Source organism: Lutra lutra, chromosome X, assembly GCF_902655055.1.
Source record: "Lutra lutra chromosome X, mLutLut1.2, whole genome shotgun sequence".
NCBI lineage: Eukaryota > Metazoa > Chordata > Mammalia > Carnivora > Mustelidae > Lutra > Lutra lutra.
Window position 1 is genome coordinate 71,402,699 of NC_062296.1, and position 18,650 is coordinate 71,421,348.

Here is an 18,650-nt window from a genome sequence, read left to right on the forward strand (position 1 = left end):
ACTAAGGGTTTTGGAGGGGAGGGGGGTGGGGGGTTAGGTGAGCCTGGTGGTGGGTATTAAAGAGGGCACATATTGCATGGAGTACTGGGTGTGGTACATAAACAATGAATCTTGGAACACTTTAAAAAAACAAATAAAATAAAATACCAAATAGTTTAAAAAAAAAAAAAAAACCTAAGCAGAGATAAGCGACATGAGTTGTCTTGTATAAAGAAGGCTTTTCTCTCCGTTCCTTCAGAAGCCTCTATCAAAAATAAGCTAAAGCTGATAAGCCTGGGTATCTTCTTCCCAGATTTCTTTCCTGAGCCCATTTTCTTCTATCCCATTTATTTCTATCCCAATTTCTTCTATCCCAACTTGAAGGCCAAAATGCATCTCAGGCTTAACAAGGTGAAACTTAACTCCTTGTGCCCTACTTCCCTCTAAACTCGCTTCCTTTGCTGACTTCCCCACTTTTGTTATTACATAGACGTTCACCATGACACCTGTACCAGAAAACTGGAATCATTCCCAACTCCTCCATTTCCTTTCCCTCTGAGCCCTCTGTTTGCCATCAGTCACAGAATTTGTTCATTGTCTCTCATGTTCATTGTTTCATCTTATTTCCAGTCCTTGCCTGAATTTTCACCTTTCCTTAATCCAATTTCTTCATTAAAGTCAGTGTGGGCTCTCAAAAGCCGTTTATTGCAGTTTCTCCTTTGCTTAAAATCCTTAGTTGCTTTCCATTCTTTACACAGTCTGATCACTTAGGCCTCCAATGGTTTTTATTACCTGACACCCACCTGCCTTTCAATACCTGTCTTCTATTAGCTCCCACATATCCCTTGACCTATATTCTATTTCTATAAGCCATTTCTGATACTCTCTATGTCACTGTACTTATATAAGCTATTCCTGTTATTCAGAAAAGTCATGTTTGTCATCTGCTTTGAAAATTACTTCATGTAGAAAACTCAGTTCAAATTTTTCTCTATGAGGCTGTTTTTTCTACATCACCATTCCCTTTTTTTGAGCCACTTCATATCATAATTGTGTCTTTGTTGTTTGAAAGGAAAATAGTCTACAAAAAGGTAGCTGTTCAGAAAGGCTCTAATGTCCTCTTCTCTATCATGGCTTGGAAATGGGGAATCCAATTAAAAATACTTATAGTTGGGGTGCCTGAGTGGCTCAGTGGGTTAAAGCCTCTGCCTTTGGCTCAGGTCATGATCCCAGGGTTCTGGGATCGAGCCCCACATCAGGCTCTCTGCTCAGTAGGGAGCCTGCTTCCTCCCTTCTCTCTCTCTCTCTGCCTGCCTCTCTGCCTACTTATGATCTCTCTCTGTCAAATAAATAAATAAAATCTTTAAAAAATACTTATAGTATATACCTTTGGGATAATTTGGGGAGGGAAAAAGTGTAGGGAGTGTTAAAGCCTATGGGACTGAGAAATAGAGATTATGAAGAAGAATACAGATGAAAATATGTTTTATGTTTCTAGTTTCTAATTCTATACTTGGTGAATAAAAAGCATGTTTAATTTTTTTTAAATCTAATGGAAATAATTTCACGAAGCCAAGTGTCAACAATTGTTGCCCGTGAAGCGATAACTATAATTATTAGCCCTTTTTTGTGCTCATTTTCCAAAATTTTATATACTTTGTAATACTCTCCCTGTTTCAAAAATGAAAAAGTCAGTGCATAATGGACTTAAATCCAAGTTTATGCAGATTTCAAGTGGCAGAGCTGGGACTGGTATCCAAATATGTGTGATTTGTCCTAATCTCTCAATTTCACAGAAGAAAATTACTATGTGACCTTGAGAAAATTATTAAAGGGGAAATACATGCAAGTATAATAGAATAATATTCTTGATGACTACAAGTATATATATGAATATATTAGAGTAATGATATTCTTTATGAATATAGTTCTGCTATGATCTAAAAAGAATTCTGGCCTTTTTGGCTCCCAGAAAAATCCTAAACTTTATATTATGGCACAATTAAAAATGTATTTGATGAGAGCACCCAGAAAAGTACACAAATCATAATTTTAGGTCAAGACTCCACAAAGGTAACATATCTGTAGTTCCACATCAAATAAAAAGATAATATGTTGGCAACAATTGAGACAGCCCTATCAAACTCTGTCATAGTCATAAACTTTTCATACCTTCTCAAAGTTAACCTTTATCCTGATTTATAATGCCTCAAAGTAATTTTATTTTTAACTTAATGTAAATGCAGTTCATAATCTAGTTTTGTAACTGACTTTTTTTCACTCAGTGATATGTTTGTGAGTTGCATTCATGATGCATATTGCATTTGTTTATTAATTTTTATGGCTGGATAGTATTCCTTCCTGTGAATATAAAATTTAATTATATATTCTACTGTTGAGAAAATTTGGGCTGGTTCCAGTTTGGGATCATTATGAATCACACTGCTGTGAACCTAACTGTACATATATTTTCATGAATGTATGTATGCTTTTGTATTGAGTATATTCCTAAGATTGAAATTGCTGAATTACTGGGTATATCCATATTTAGCTTTACAGGCAATACAGAAGAGTTTTCCTAAGTTGATGCATAAATTTATATACTCTGAGCAGTAGTGGATAAAGTACAAATTGCTTCACATCCTCATCAGTACTTGATATTGTCAGATTGTTAATGTGAGCCTTGATGGTTGTTTTCTAACAGTATCTCTTGTGAATGTTTGCATGTAGTGATGACTAATGAGATTAAAAACGCAATGACAGTTGTTTCAATGGCTGTTAGAAATACCTATTGGAGCGCCTGGGTGGCTCAGTGGGTTGAGACCTCTGCCTTCGTCTTGGGTCGTGATCTCAAGGTCCTGGGATTGAGCCCCACATCGGGCTCTATGCTCAGTGGGGAGCCTGCTTCCCCCTCTCTCTCTCTGTCTTCCTGTCTGCCTACTTGTGATCTCTGTCAAATAAATAAATAAAATCTTAAAAAAAAAAGAAATACCTCTTTTTTGAAATGCCCATTTGTTGGACTATGTGTATTTCTCTTAGTGACTTGTTGCAGTTATTTAAAAATATGTATTCAGGATTTTAATCCTTTGTTGATATCTAGATTTCAATTTCATTTTTTTTTTGCTTTTATGAGGTGCTTTGTCCTTTTACTTTTTAATGATATCTTTTTTAATACAAAGAAGTTTAATGTTCAGTATACTCCACTTAAGTATTTTCTGTTATGGTTATTGTATTTTTGTCCTGAGTTTAAAAATAAATTTTTCTACTCTGTGACCCAAAATATATTCTCCTGAATTGTCATATAGGGACTTAATTGCTTTTTTAAAAAAGATTTTATTTATTTATTTGACAGAGAGAGAGATCACAAGTAGACAGAGAGGCAGGCAGAGAGAGAGGGGGAAGCAGGCTCCCCGCTGAACAGAGAGCCCGATTCGGGGCTTGATCCCAGGACCCTGAGATCATGACCTGAGCTGAAGTCAGAAGCTTAACCCACTGAGCCACCCAGGTGCCCCTAAAGAGTGTTTTTTTTTTTCTTTTTAAGATTTTATTTATTTTATTTGACAGAGATCACAAGTAGGCAAAGAGGCAGGCAAAGAGAGGGGGAAGCAGGCTCCCTGCTGAGCAGAGAGCCTAATGTGGGGCTCTATCCTAGGACCCTGGAATCATGACCAAGCTGAAGGCAGAGGCTTTTTAACCCACTGAGCCACCCAGGCACCCCCAGGACTTAATTGCTTTACCTATCATATTACAATCCATCTAGCATTTCTGGTGTGAGGAAGGAATGAATGTCCGTTGTTTTTTTCTTTTTTTCCATTTAGTTCGAATGAAAGTAGCATGATTTATTGCAAAGACCATGCTTAATGTTCTGCACTGTCACTTTTAATAAAATGCTTATACATATATGGGTCACTTTATGAACTCCAATCCAGTTTCATTTGTACATTTCCCTGTAGTTATGCCAATACCACATTGTTTTAATTACTATGGCTTTATGATACTGCTAGTATTGTAAAAGGAAAATTGAAACAGTTGGCAAAATGGCCAAGATGGAATTTATTCAAGACTATTGCATTAAGGATCAAGACTGCTGCAATAGGGAAGAGATTGAAGTTGGGTATTCATCCTTTCTGATGGAGGCATAATACTCCATAGTGTATATGGACCACATCTTCCTTATCCATGTCCGTTGAAGGGCATCTTTCTTGATAATTATATTTCGAAGGGATGGACTTCAGGTCCTGGAGAAAGACATTCTTGGGTTGTAGAGTTACATCTCAAAGGGGTAGAGAAAAATTTACAATTGCAAATTCCCTAAAGTAAGTGCTCTAAGAAAAAGAAGGGGCCTATAGCCAAAGTTTAGTCAAGCTGAGGGAAACTCTAAATCTATCTTGGTTAATGTAAGCCACTCACGTTTGTTTTCTCCCTTTAAGAGATTAACTGGGCTATTTTTGTTTCTTCACATTTCCATATAGATTTTAGAATCAGCTCGTCTGCCCCACCTCAAAACCTGCTATGATCTTAATTGGGGTTTATTGACTGTATGGATTAATTTGTGGTAAATTAACATCTTTATTATGTAAAACTTTTCAGTTCATGAATATGGAAAGCTTTTGATTTATTTAGGCCTTTGTGTTCTCCCAATAATGTTTTATTGTTTCAAGGATAGTGGGCCTTAGACTTTTTATGAGATTTGTTCCTTTATTTGATATTTTTTGATATTTTTGCTGTTGTTGTGAATGGTATCTTTTCAAAATTTCATTTTCTGTTGGTCTTTTGCTGATAGGGAGAAATACAACTTGATTTTTGTTTCTTAGCTTTGTATCCAGAGATCATGCTCACAATTTGAATAGTTTGTCACATTACTCAGCTGTACATTTAAGGTTTTTTGTAATTACTGTTTTGCTTCTCCCTTTCCAATCATGGTTCATTTAATCAGTTTTTCTTGCCTTATTATGCTGTATACTCTAGTACAATGAGATTATTGTTGATTGTTTCTCATTTTAGGTCTGCGGGGTGAGGTTTCTAGTAAATCACTATAAAGTATATCTCTTATAGGTTTGTTGTAGATGCCTTTTATTCCTAGTGTTCTAAAAGGCCTCATCATTACTGGGTGCTGAATTTTAGCAAACATTTTTTTCAGGATCACTTGAAATGATCATATTAGTTTTCTTCTTTATTCTCTTAATATGTAAAATCACACTGCTTCATTTTCTAGAGTTAAAATAGCCTTGCATTCCTGACGTAACCCAAACATAGATAATATGTATAATCTTTTTTGTTTGTTGCTAGATCTCTTTCCTAACATTTGCTAACATTTAATTTAGAATTTTCCCATTGGGTCCGTGAAAGAGATTGGCCTATTGTATTCCTTGTAAGAGGTTGCTAGATTTAAGTGCCTGATTGTATAGGCACTTATAAGTACATTCAGGGCGCCTGTTTGGCTCTGTCAGTTAAGTGTCTGCTTTCAGCTCAGGTCATGATCCCAGGGTCCTGGTATCGAGCCCTGAGTTGGGCTCTTTGCTCAGAGGGGAGCCTGCTTCTCTCTGTTCCTCTGCCCCTGCCCCTGTGCTTTTTTTCTCTCACTTTCTCAAATAAGTAAATAAAATATTCAAAAAATAAAATACAATTACAAGTATATTCACATAAAATTCTTTTTCGTACCTTTGGTACTTAATGTTTAGGAAATGTGATATGAAACTGTAAATATCTAGCTTCTGTGGAAAAAAGCAACTGATCTGGTGACGCTTTGCCTGTTCTCCTGTTAACCTCAGTAAGAATTAGATAGCTTTCCCATCTTTAGCATGAACTCTCCATTTAGCTACAATCCCCATTATTCCCCATTCTCTTATACTTAAATTATTTTGTACATTTTATTATGCATAAACATTAGAATTTGTGATTTCTTATAGATGGAATAGTTCAGTACATAGAATGAGGCATAGAGGGATATCTGTTTTTCACTCACCTGATTATAAATAGGACAAATAATGGATTATGTTCCTGGTGCAGAATTTAGGTCAAAAATTTTCAACTCTTGTATAAAATATAAGACATAATAAACTGTAGGTAAAATATGAAAAACTAGTCATCTTTGTGTCATGCTGAAATGTTCTGTTATATTCTATATTAAAATTATGTTATACTGTAGACTTACCACATCTGGAAACAAAAGCTAATTTTCCACCAACTAAGCTCTAAATATTTACCAGTCACAAGCATCCCAATAATTTATCACAGTTTTCAGAGCATTTTCACATTTGTTGACTTGGCCAGGAGGGTACCAGGCCAGGTACTAACATCTCTCTTTCACTAGTGGGAAATCTAAATCATAACAAGGTAAAGTATTTGCTTAGAGGTATTACTGAGTCAGACAACAGTAGAACTGGGACAAGAATCCAGGCAATCTACTTTAGGCCTGATGATATGAACCAGGTGGGCACATTCAGAGATACTGCTGTTAATGTTAATGCCCACTGTAAGTAGTAAAGATCTAGGATTCTAGGTGGGGAAGACAGGGCTTCACATGTGATTCTCATCTCCTGTGGCTCTTCAGATTTACCATAAACAGCTCTCTTGTTGCCATAAATGACTGGTAGGCAGGTATTTAATGACAGAGAAAGAAAAACAGGTTCTAAGACAATACTTAGGAGAAAAATCCCTGGATTGATAACTATAGTGGTGATACTGAGCTTGGAGACATTTTTGTACTATGTGAAATTCATGTGTTGCATTAATCACAGTGGTAGGGAGCTCCCTCTGCCCCAAGAAGTCCAGAGACCATGAGGCATGAAACAACCAGGAACAGTAAAACCTTTAAACTACCAAAGAATGCCTAGGAATGCAATGGACGCTGGGAAGGATGCTGTCATGCTGGAACGCTCTTTAGGACTCCTGCTCTTGATTTTCTGGTATCCCAATTGGATAGACTGGTGGGATCTGGGGAGTACAGAGTTGATTAAGCTGCCACAGAACATTAAATAATAGCCTGCAAATAATAACAGCATCAACAACTGGGCCTTTCAGGATTTATTCATTAGCACTTTATAAGCTCATAAATAATATATAGAACTGACTGTAATGGCACAGGGTAGCATGCTTCTTTAAGTTAAAAATCTCACTATGCTTTTAACATAATCACCAAGACAAAATTTCATTAACGAATCAGACAGTCATATATACCTTTGAAAAATAAGACTTTGTGAAAGAGCACACGTTCTTGATTTGGGAGTTTAAGTATTTTCTGATTTTTAAAAATACTTTAAGCAATAGGAGGTAAATGTCAAAAATATTCTTAGATGAAATTATAACATTAGGTTTCAAATCCTTGTTAAAAATGTGTGGTTAAATCTAGTCAAACTTCTGCCAAAATTAAATATGATAATACTCAAAAAGGATTCAGCATCTGTACGTCTCGCTCAGTTCTGTAGCACCCATTACGAGGCAAATTGAATGCTACATGTTCCCCTCAGTAAATGACATCATGAAAGAACACAGGCTTGTAGCCAGACGGATCTGAGGTCAGATTCCTGAAACTCAATCCTGGGGCCTCTGTGGCCTTAGATGAGTTGCTTAACTCATCCTCATGACCAGGTGTCACCTGTAAACCATACCTTTACAAGTAGCCAGCGTTCCTTCACAGGTCCCTTGAGTTCAGTCCAGAGGGACTGCAGGATCATTTAAACAGAAGTAAGAATGAGAATTTCAGAGAAATCTACAATAAGTGTTTCCCAGCACATCAGGACACGTTTTTCCACACTGGACCATATATTAGCGAAGATATAAGGCATGCCATTTTATAATATGCTGCTTTGGTTAGCAGTTTGTAGAAACATGTGAAATTGATAACAGAATTATAGAATTGGCTAAACAGTAGTCAGTAGTACTCTGCCCCATTTCTAGCCTCATGATTGGTGTTATTTTCATTTCTTTCAATGAGTTACTTGATGTTATTTCTACAGTACCATCAGTAAGGTGAAGTTGCTTATCCTTTTTAACTCTTCTATGTTTATAAAGTAGGAAAAAAACCCAAAAATGTTAATTTTCAGGAGGCTCATTACACAATTACACATAAAAGTCATTTAGCTGGGGAGTATATCCCAAGGTCTGAAACTAAAATAAAATGAGATGGGCTGCCTGCTGTCTCCCTTTTGTATAAATCCCAGTTGCTGCTGCGTTGTGTGGTCTATGGCACATAATTGTTCCTTTCTTAGTGGACATACTCCTGGGACCACTTTATCTCTTCATGCCAGTCTTGATGGCCACAGTTCAGCTCTCACATTCTATCCCTGGCCTCAATAAATTCAAGGGTCAAGATGCTTAAGTTTTACCTTCCAGGCTTGTCAAATTTTCCTCAGTTGCCTTTATCCAAATATTCCTCTGATAGCTACTTCTCACTTTTGCTTTGAAAAACCAACTCAACCAAACAAAGGCACTCAGATGAGAAATGTCCTTGGCTTGTATAATGTTATGGAATAAAATTAAATGGGAGGGGGGAGGCTTCCCCATTGTGCATCTAAGCACAAAAGATAATGGAGTTGTGATTTAGCCCATGAAAGTGTGTTAGAGTAAGTGAACCGACCTTTAGCTTCTCTTACTGCTGAGACAAAATGAGAACATAAATAAAAATTAATTTCTTCTTATCACTTCACGAGATGTTATAATTCATTTTCATTTATGTACATAATGTTTACATAGCATTACAAAAATGTTCATTACTTTTAAAAGCTCAAGGATTCATATACTTAAATAGAAACTCAGAGAAATACTTTCTTTCTCTAGAGAAGAGGTTTCTAATCCTAATACAGTGATGCTCCAAAAAAATTATTTAGCTATATGTCAGTCCCATTCGATCCAATCTCTTAGACTTGTTACATCCCTTTAGGCAATGATAGGAACCAGCATCTTTGAGTGATTGTAGAACTGACTGATAATCTTCTAATTGCTTAGCTCTATTCTTTGTAATTCAAATTAGGGCCAACATTTCTAAGTAATAACCAGATAAATCCATAAATTCGAGCACTGTGTATGTCTATTTATATTTGTGCATATGGCATTACAAAAATCTACTTGTGGGCTGACATGTACAATATATGAGCAAGCAATTTCTAATTCACTTATCTAATTTTACTGAGATGAGTAAAAAGCATCCTGCCCACATTCTAACAGAAGTGACTTAGATTCAGTTCATTGAGGGTTTTCTGAGAGTAATATAGGTTTAAGCAGTAGAATGTGTTAATAAAGGATAGTTATACTCTCTTGTGTTGGAAATCTTTAAAGAAGAATATACTTGAGGTCTAAACAACTAGTTGTAAAGATTTAATAAGTACCTTTCTAGAGTGAGTAGAGTGAAATAGATGACCCTTGCTGGTTCTTGGAAGATTTGAAATAAACACAATGATCAAACAAAATGTAAATAGCTATTAACACTTGTATGACTCAGTTCAAATTAAAACTGTTTTCCAATATATAATCTTGCTTAATATTTGTAGCAATTCTTACAGGGGTTGCTAAGATTGTTTTCTTAGAGAGAGAGGAAATTATTTAGCCATGAATTTCTGAAAATTCACTTGATTTTTGGGGGGATGTGGGATAATTTAAAAGACCTTCAAAGAATTGTCAGAATCATTACAAGAGAGTGATGTGTTTAATTTTTTTTTTTTTTTCCTGTGGGGCACCTGGGTGACTCACTTGGTTGAGTATCCAACTCTTGATTTCAGCTCAGGTCATGATCTCGGGGTCATGAGATCAAGCCCTGTGTGTCAGAATCTGCTTCAGTGTAGAGTCTGCTTGTCCCTCAGACTCTGCTCCTCCCTACCCCTGCCTGTGCTTGCTCTCTCTTTAACATAAATAAATCTTTAAAAAAATGTTTTTATTTTTGTAATTTGTGAAGAGATACACATGTTGGTAATCCAAGCAATTGACTGGCCTAACACATAAACCTAAGCTGTTTAGCTCAAGATATTTGTATCTTCCCCACATAAAACACAAAATTATAGAGTGATAGCATTTATGTATTTGGGAAATTGAATCACAATAAATTATTAAAATTTTTCTATTTAAATAATTTTAAATAATTTTAATTCAGTAATTGAAATGTATTTTCTAAAATTTTCCCACTGTAATAAATAGATCTTTACTTTCAACTACTTAAGTTTTGTGAGATATTTTCTTTTTTTTTTTTAAAGATTTTATTTATTTATTTTGACAGATAGAGATCACAAGTAGCCAGAGAGGCAGGCAGACAGAGAGAGAGAGAGAGAGAGGAGGAAGCAGACTCCCCACTGAGCAGAGAGCCTGATGCAGAGCTCAATCCCAGGACCCTGAGATCATGACCTGAGCCAAAGGCAGAGGCTTAACCCACTGAGCCACCCAGGCGCCCCTGTGAGATATTTTCTAATGCCATGGAATCAGTCCCTCTTAAATATATCTTTTTATGTTAGTTTGTTAGGGCTGCCATAACAAAATACTGAAGACTGGGTAACCTGGATAACAGAAAATTATTTTTTCATAGTTCTGGAGCCTTGAAGTAAAAGATCAACGTATTGGCAGGTTTCGTTCCTTCTGGGGCCTTTCTCCTTGGCTTACAGATGGCTGTCTTCTCGCTGTGTCTTCATATGGTCTCTACTGTGTGCCCACATGTCCCTGGTATCTTTCTCTGTGTCCAGAATTCCTCTTCTTATAAGGATACCTGTCAGATTAGATTGGGTCCCACCCTAATAACCTCATTTTAACTTAAAATCCCTATGTAAAAGTCCTAACTATAAAGGCCCTGTCACCTAATACAGTCACATTCTGTAGTAGAGGGGGATAGGGCTTCACCTTATGAAATGTTTCAAAAGATTTTATTTGTTTATATATTTATTTATTTACTTAACTTACAAGAGAGAGAGAAAAACAGGGGAGCAGCAGGCGTAGGTAGAAGCAGGCTCCCCGATGAGCAGGGAGCCCAACTTGGGGCTTGATCCCAGGATCAAGATCTGATCTGAGCTGAAGGCAGATGTTTAACTGACTGAGCCATCCAGGAACCTGTTCAGCATATGAATTTTAAGCATACACAGTTCAAATGTCCATTAAATGAAAATAGATAAAGATGTGGGGTGTACACACACACTCACACAGACACACAGACACACAGACACACAGAGACACACACAGAGAGAATGGAATATTACTTAGCCATCAAAAAGAATAAAATCTTGCTATTTGGAATGACATGGATGGAGCTAGTGAATATTATGTTAAGTGAAATAAATCAGTCAGAGAAAGATGAATTCTGTATGATTTCACTCATGTTTTGAATTTAAAAAGCAAAACAAATGATCATAGGAGGAAAAATGAAAGAGGTAAACTAGGAAACAGATTCTTAACTGTAGAGAGCAAGCTGATCATTACCAGAGGGTAGGGGAGTAAGGGGATGGATATAATAGGTGATGGGGATTAAGGAGTGCTCTTGTTGTGATAAGCACAGGGTGATGTATGGAAGTGTTAAATCACTATATTATACACCTGAAACTAATATTACACTGTATGTTAACTAGAATTTAAATATAAATTTAAAAGAAGATATAAATGTTTCAAAGTGTAAGTGTAGATACATATTAGAATAGTTTTGTGCTAAACTCATTGAAACTACAATGCATATTATGTGTCCTTCAACTAACATCTTCTTTCATTAAGATACAAGTCTTTGTAAATGTGTGTGTAGAATCATATGGGAATAGTTATACTTTTAATTCACTGAAACTACAGTGTGTATAATGCTATAATGTGTTCTTCAACTAACATCTCTCATTAAGCTATATTTCTAAGTAAAAGTGTAGATTCAAAAAAAAAGGAGACACAGTTCAGCCAATAACTTCTTTTTATTTCAAGTCTTCATTTAAATTCTAGTTAGTTAACATATATGGTAAAATTGGTTTTGGGTGTAGAATTTAGTGATTCATCACTTACCACCCAGTGGTAATTGTAATAAGTGCCCCCCCTTAATACCCATCATTCATTTAGCTCATCCTCCACCCACCTCCCTGCATCAACCCTCAGTTTGTTCTCTATAGTTAAGAGTGTCTTATGTTTTGCTTCCCTGTCTCTTTTTACCCCTTCCCCTAGCTTTATCTGTTTTGTTTCTTAAATCTCACATATGAGTGAGATCATATGGTATTTATCTTTCTCTGACTGACTTATTTTGCTTAGCATAATACACTCTAGCTCCGTCCACATCACTGAAAATGGCAAGATTTCATTCTTTTTGATGGCTGAGACCTAAATACGAGACAGGAAACCATCAAAATCCTAGAGGGGAACACAGGCAGCAACCTCTTTGACCTTGCCCTTGGCAGCTTCTTACTACACACATCTCTGGAGGCCAGGGAAGCAAAAGCAAAATGAACTATCGGGACTTTATCAAGATAAAAAGCTTTTGCATGGCAAAGGAAACAATCAATACAACTAGAAGGTAACCTATGAAATGGGAGAAGATGTTTGCAAATTACATATCTGATAAAGGGTCAGTAGCCACAATCTATAAAGAACTTACCAACTCAACACCGAAAAAACAAATAATCCAGTTAAGAAATGGGTAGAAGACATGAACAGATATTTCTCCAAAGAAGACATACAGGTAGCTAACTGACATGTGAAAAGATGCTCAACATCCTTTACCATCAAGGAAACACAAATCAAAACCAAGATGCGATGCCACCTCACACCTGTCAGAATGGCTAAAATTAACAACACAAGAGACAACAGATGTTGGTGAGGATGTGGAGGAACTCTTACAGTGTTGGTGAGAATGCAAACTGGTACAGCCACTCTGGAAAACAGTATAGAGGTTCCTGGAAACGTTAAAAATAGAACTGCCCAACAATTGCACTGCTAGGTATTTACCCAAGGGACACAAAAATACTGACTCCAAGTGGCACATACACCCCAGTGTTTATAGCAGCATTACCAGCCCATAACTTCTTTCATTCTGTTCATTTTTGTCACACAGTGTGTGTTCAATATGTATTTGTTGTTTAGACAGATTCATGATGGATGAATAAATGCATTAAAGACTTTCATTAACTGCAAGTTAAAATATTGGATTAGCTGAGTTGTAAGCCTTTAACGAATTATCAGAATTATCTATTATTATTATTAGAATACCAAAGACCCTTCTTCAAATAATTTTCTTAATAGGTTGACTATGTATCTAGGTGTATTATTAATTTTTTGTGACTTATTCATATAGTGAAGAAAGAACTATAGTGTAAAGTTTATCATATTAGTATATTTTGGAATTTCTATGAAATTAATAATCTAAAGGAATCTAGTGCATGGAGGTCTTTATTTGGATTTGTTTAATAGGATGTCCTACTAAAATTAATAAATTGTAATCATCAGCCTATGAGATTACAAACCCAAGATGCTACTTCAGCGGACACCAGGGAGACGATGCTTTGTCTATTTAGAAGTTTCAGTACATTTCCTTTCATTTATGAAGATGGTGCTTCACTTTGAGTGTATCTTTCCCATGCTTGACTCCCATCTCCAGTGGGATTGAGGGGATGCAATCAACATCCCACAATTTGGCCTTTTATATCTTTATCTTCAAATCAGGCAGATAGTGTAGCTTATTGCTATAAGGGGTCAGATTTTCTCTGAAGCTACTTTTTTTTTCCCCACAACGAATCCATTCACAGATATGTTACACACCATTTTACTTGATGTGTACTGACATGGTCACTAGGAAATTCACTTAAAGAATCTCTAATATGTTTCAGAAAAAAAATCCTAAATACTTGGTTGTAATAACTAAATCGTTAATGTTGTTGAATTCATTGATTTATGTTAGCACGTTTCCTTTGGTTATCTTGCACTATTATTTCAGTGGTATGGCTTCTGCCACAAACTAACATCATTCAAAAGGAATAGAGAATGAAACTATAAAAAGTATGAAAATCGGTTACATTATGTTGAAAGCAATAATGTTTTTATTGACATTTCTGAAGAAAAACTGAAAACTCACTTGTGACCAAGCTGCATATGAGTACGTGATCATTTTCATACTGTTAGTAGAATGTTTATTTCCTATTCCTGATTCATGCACGGCACTCCCTTTTTGAAAAGATGGTAGGGTAGACAGTTTTTAAGAAATTGGCTAGGTCTTCAAGCCTCCTAGAAATTGGTAGATTTTTCATGGTGCTAATTACATTTGTATTATCTGAGTCATATTTTAATATCTTCTAGGTAGATCAATCCATGTGGCATCAATTATGACAAGGCTTATTATCTTAGATACCAAATATATTTGTAAAATGTATGAGTTACAACTTTTGTAGCCCGAATTTTATACAAAACAAAGCATATCTCTATTCTGAGATACTTCCCATTGTAAAGATCTAGTGGCTATGGAAAAATAATTCTCTTATTTATGTTAAACTCAAAAAGTTGAAGTTTAAGTCTCTGAAGTGCATCATAATGGAATTAAAATAAATGATACATATTTTTGTCCTAAAACATTCCCTTATCACATTACATAACTATAAATATGCATATACATATATATATATTTATATGTATGTATTTTTTTTTTCATCTAAAAAACATTGGTAGTCAGGTATATGCCAGTACCTGAGCAGTGAGATAACTGTGGCTAAGGTAGCAGCTGCAGAAGCCAGACCAGCCGAGGCCATCATGGAGGCTAGAGCCCCCATGGAGGCCATGCTAGAGGCTGTCGTGGAGGCAGCTGGGGCAAAATATCACATGGCTACCTGTGAAGCTTACCGAGAGGGCAATCTGGGCACTCAAGACCTACCAGAGCCACAATAACTTAATTCCTTTTCTATCTTCAGTTCCGTTCCAAGAGCTCTAAGGTCTTGTCAAAATTCCTTACAAAAAAAAAAAAAAAAAAAAAAAAAAAAAAGGATTCCCCTTGATGAAGTGTATGCCTTTAACTTCTGTTGGTCAAATGTGCATAAAGACCACCCTCAGCTCAGCTGTGACTGCATCCACCCAACGTTCTCTAGCTCTGGAGTCTACCAGCTTAATTGTCCAGGATTTATACACAATAAAGGTACAGTGTGTGCCACAAAATGACTCATATGAGATGACAAAAGGAAAAATGAGCCAGGCGAAGGAATGCCATGACCAAAGGACGGAAGTGATCAAACCTGGTGGACCCTATGTAAGAACAAGAGTGCAGATTCGGAAAGCACCTCAAGCTGTTTCAGATGCAGTGCCTGAGAGGAAGGGGTCAACCCCCACAAATCTTGCAGATATGAGTCAAAAGACACATGGTAGCAGCCGTGTTTCTCAGTGATGACATAAGGGACAGGGTGGTTCACTTACTGGTCCTGAAGTCCTGCAAGAAACCTGAGCTGCTGACTCCACTGCAGAAACATGGTGTCAGAAAGAAAGAAAAGAAGGAAGGAAGGAAGAAAGGAAGAAAGGAAGATAGATGAGAACTCCCTTGGAACAATTCTGCAACAGGTAGCCAATCTGAATCTTAAAGACCTCTCATATACTTTAAATGATTATGTTTTTAAAGTGCTTTGAAGAGACTGGCCCCAAAACAGTGAAATAGACATAAATAGACAGAAGGTCATTAGGCACTGCTCTGGAGCACACTAAATCTGTCTCAGAATGCTGCCAGCACTGGCCATTCAGCATCTCCTGCATATTCTAGAAGAGATGCTGCATCTTCTCCTCAGAAACAGCTTTGAGATTCAGATTTCACTGATCCTTTACTGAATAAAAAAACTTGAATATCTCACCTGACAGATCGAGTGCCTCCATCATTAAGTGATCATTTGAAATCCCACCAGTGAAAAATCTGCTCCAGGCCTCCTGTTGTCCCCTGCAGCCGCTGTCATCCCTACCCTTCTGCTGCTACCTTCAGTCCACCTGCCCAGCTCCAGTCCTCCCCAGATCATAAATTCTAACTCCAATTTCCCCAGCACTCCAGCAGGCCGGGGGATTCAAGATCTACCTGTTGACAGTTTTAGTCCAAACACTATTAACTATCAGGACTGGCAAGACAGTTATACCTCTAGGACTTCTCTGGAAACCTTAACCCTGGTTTAGTTCTATTAAAGTGTCCAAAGCCTTTGGAAGAAAACCATTCATTGTCTCACAGAGAATCCAAAAAAGTCTAAAAAGAGAAGGAAAAGTGCCAAAGTAAAATGCACATTGAGACAACTGAAGAAAAGGAAGCGGACCTTAAAATAGAAGAGGAAATTGTCAAGCTTCACAACTCCAGTCCCAATTCCTTTGAAGAAGTTAAAGAGGGTTGCAGTATGTCCACCAAGCCTTCTTCAACTGAACTCCCAGTTGATTTGACAGAATCTATTGCTATCGTCTCCTATGAGACAAGGATGGCTTTGGTGCTGATTATGAGTCTGGGGCCTTGCATGCCAGGATGGAGACTGTAGCTAGAAGATTTATCAAGCTGGATGCACAGCAAAAGCAGCTTTCTCCAGGCTCAAAGGCGTATCAGAATGTTCATGAAGAAGTTTTACGATAATATCAGAAGATCAAGCAGTCCAGTCCCAATTTTCTTGAAGAAAAATACAGATGCAAGTAACTTCCTAACAAGCTGGCTCTCATCAGAAATCTAATCGGTGAATTTGATGGAGCGCAAGCAGAGTCAAGGCATGGGACCTCTGCTTGGACCAGAAGCTGTGAATAAACTTAAAGTTATCTACTTAAAATTCCAAATGAGTTGCTATGAGATTTTTTAAAAAATGAAACTTTGCTTTGTTGAAAGTTTCAGTGTTAGGAGACTTGATTTATTTATTATTTTCCCCATTGTACTTTGCTTCCTTGCAGTTTTGAAGCTGCATTTTCTGGTCCTCCCACCACACCCGAAGGCTTAGGTTTGTCAAGGAAATAAGTTCGTTTAATATTGGGGATCCAGTGTTTGTACTTCAAATAATTTTTTTTTTCTTTAGAAACTTGTGTTTGTCATTAGAAACTTTATTCTTAAGTTGTTATTTATTTGGGAGAGAAATAAAGAGAAAGAGAGAGAGAATGAGCTGGGGTAGGGGTAGAGGGAGAAGCAGACTCCCCGCTGAGCAAGGAGCCCAATGACGGGCTCCATCCCAGAATCATGGGACCATGACCTGAGCCAAAGGCAGACGCTTAACCAGCTGAGCCTCCCAGATGAAATGATTTCTTTAAAGATATTGGGGGTTGGGGCGCCTGGGTGGCTCAGTGGGTTAAAGCTGCTGCCTTCGGCTCAGGTCATGATCCCAGGGTCCTGGGATCGAGCCCCACATCGGGCTCTCTGCTCAGCAGGGAGCCTGCTTCCCTTCCTTTCTCTCTGCCTGCCTCTCTGCCTACTTGTGATCTGTCTGTCAAATAAATAAATAAAATCTTTAAAAAAAGATATTGGGGGTTAAGTGTCCACACTTTAAAGTTATATGTATTTAAAAAAAACCAATAATGTGGAAGGTGAAATGATTTTGGATAAACATAAGCCTACTTTCTGACCTTTCTTATTGCAGACTCTTTCCCTTAAAGGGTAGAATGTAGAAATTTGCACAAAACACAAAAAAATTGAAACATTGTTTTGGAGGGTTAAGAAATAGAAAGGTGTAGGAATATGTGTATGTGCATAGATTATGTGTATGTGTAGAGATATGTACACGCATATGTACATACAGGCTGATTTGATCTAGAACAATAAATCCACTCCGCAAATGAATCCACTCCACTTGCAATAGTTGCCTTGAGGTGTTTGCTAACTATGTACCTAGAATGGTTAATCATTAGCTACACGCTTCCCACTTGGTTAGAGCAATGGGAAACACACTGTGGTCTCCTAGCATACGAATCCATGTGCTCGACCTGGATGCACGCAGAGGTGGTGTGGATGTGAGCATACCGGAGGAGGAAAAAGCCTGCCTCTCTCAGTAGGCCAAACACTCAGGTTAAACAACTGAGTGTTACTACTGGAAGGGTTTCTTTTTCTGTCAAATTGCTCTTTGTATTGTGAGAGACAAAAGCATGTCCATTTCAATGGTTTTTCAGCTTGATTAATGTGGGACAAAATCAGTATGTTATGAAAATATAACAGATCTCTAGTTTTGGTGCAAAATTATAAAATTAAGCATCTAGGTAACCTGCTGATATACTGCTATAAAGTATTTTTGAAGAGAGATATGCAAAAAAACTATTACGTACATGAAGTGTATATTTAAAGATTTCTTTTTCATCCTGGGAGCCAGGAATATTAAAAAAAGTGGATACATCTAACCGTAACATATTACCAGTCATCAAACAACAAAAATTTTCATCTCATGGAGTTTATTTGTTGATGCTGATTTAAGCTATCATCTGTTTTATCATGTGGAAACATAAGTTATGTGGTCAAAAATATAAATATTTGAACTAATGTTGATTCAAATTGTGTTGTCTTATCATATTGTCTTTTCAAAGTGCTTCCAATTGAAAAGGAAAGTATTATGTTTGCAAATCTGTTTTGAAATGTTTGCCAGAGTTTTGGTAATATCTTTAGTAAAGATGTTTGTCTCCAGCATCCAGTAAATACGTACTTACATACACATATACATACATGCATACTGTTGGTAATTGGTTTATGTTACATATTAAAATAGTGTGTGCACATAAATAATAGTAATATGCTAGCGATAGGGCAGTTACTACTCAGGGAATATTACAGGTTGTCACTA

At 36.8% G+C, this 18,650-nt stretch overlaps 1 protein-coding gene and 1 pseudogene across 1 annotated transcript in view; both read left to right on the forward strand.

The window, feature by feature from the left end:
• Positions 1–18,650, forward strand: part of DMD (dystrophin) — a 2,124,834-nt gene that overhangs the window by 640,970 nt on the left and 1,465,214 nt on the right.
• Positions 4,017–16,645, forward strand: LOC125092178 (RNA polymerase II elongation factor ELL2-like; annotated as a pseudogene).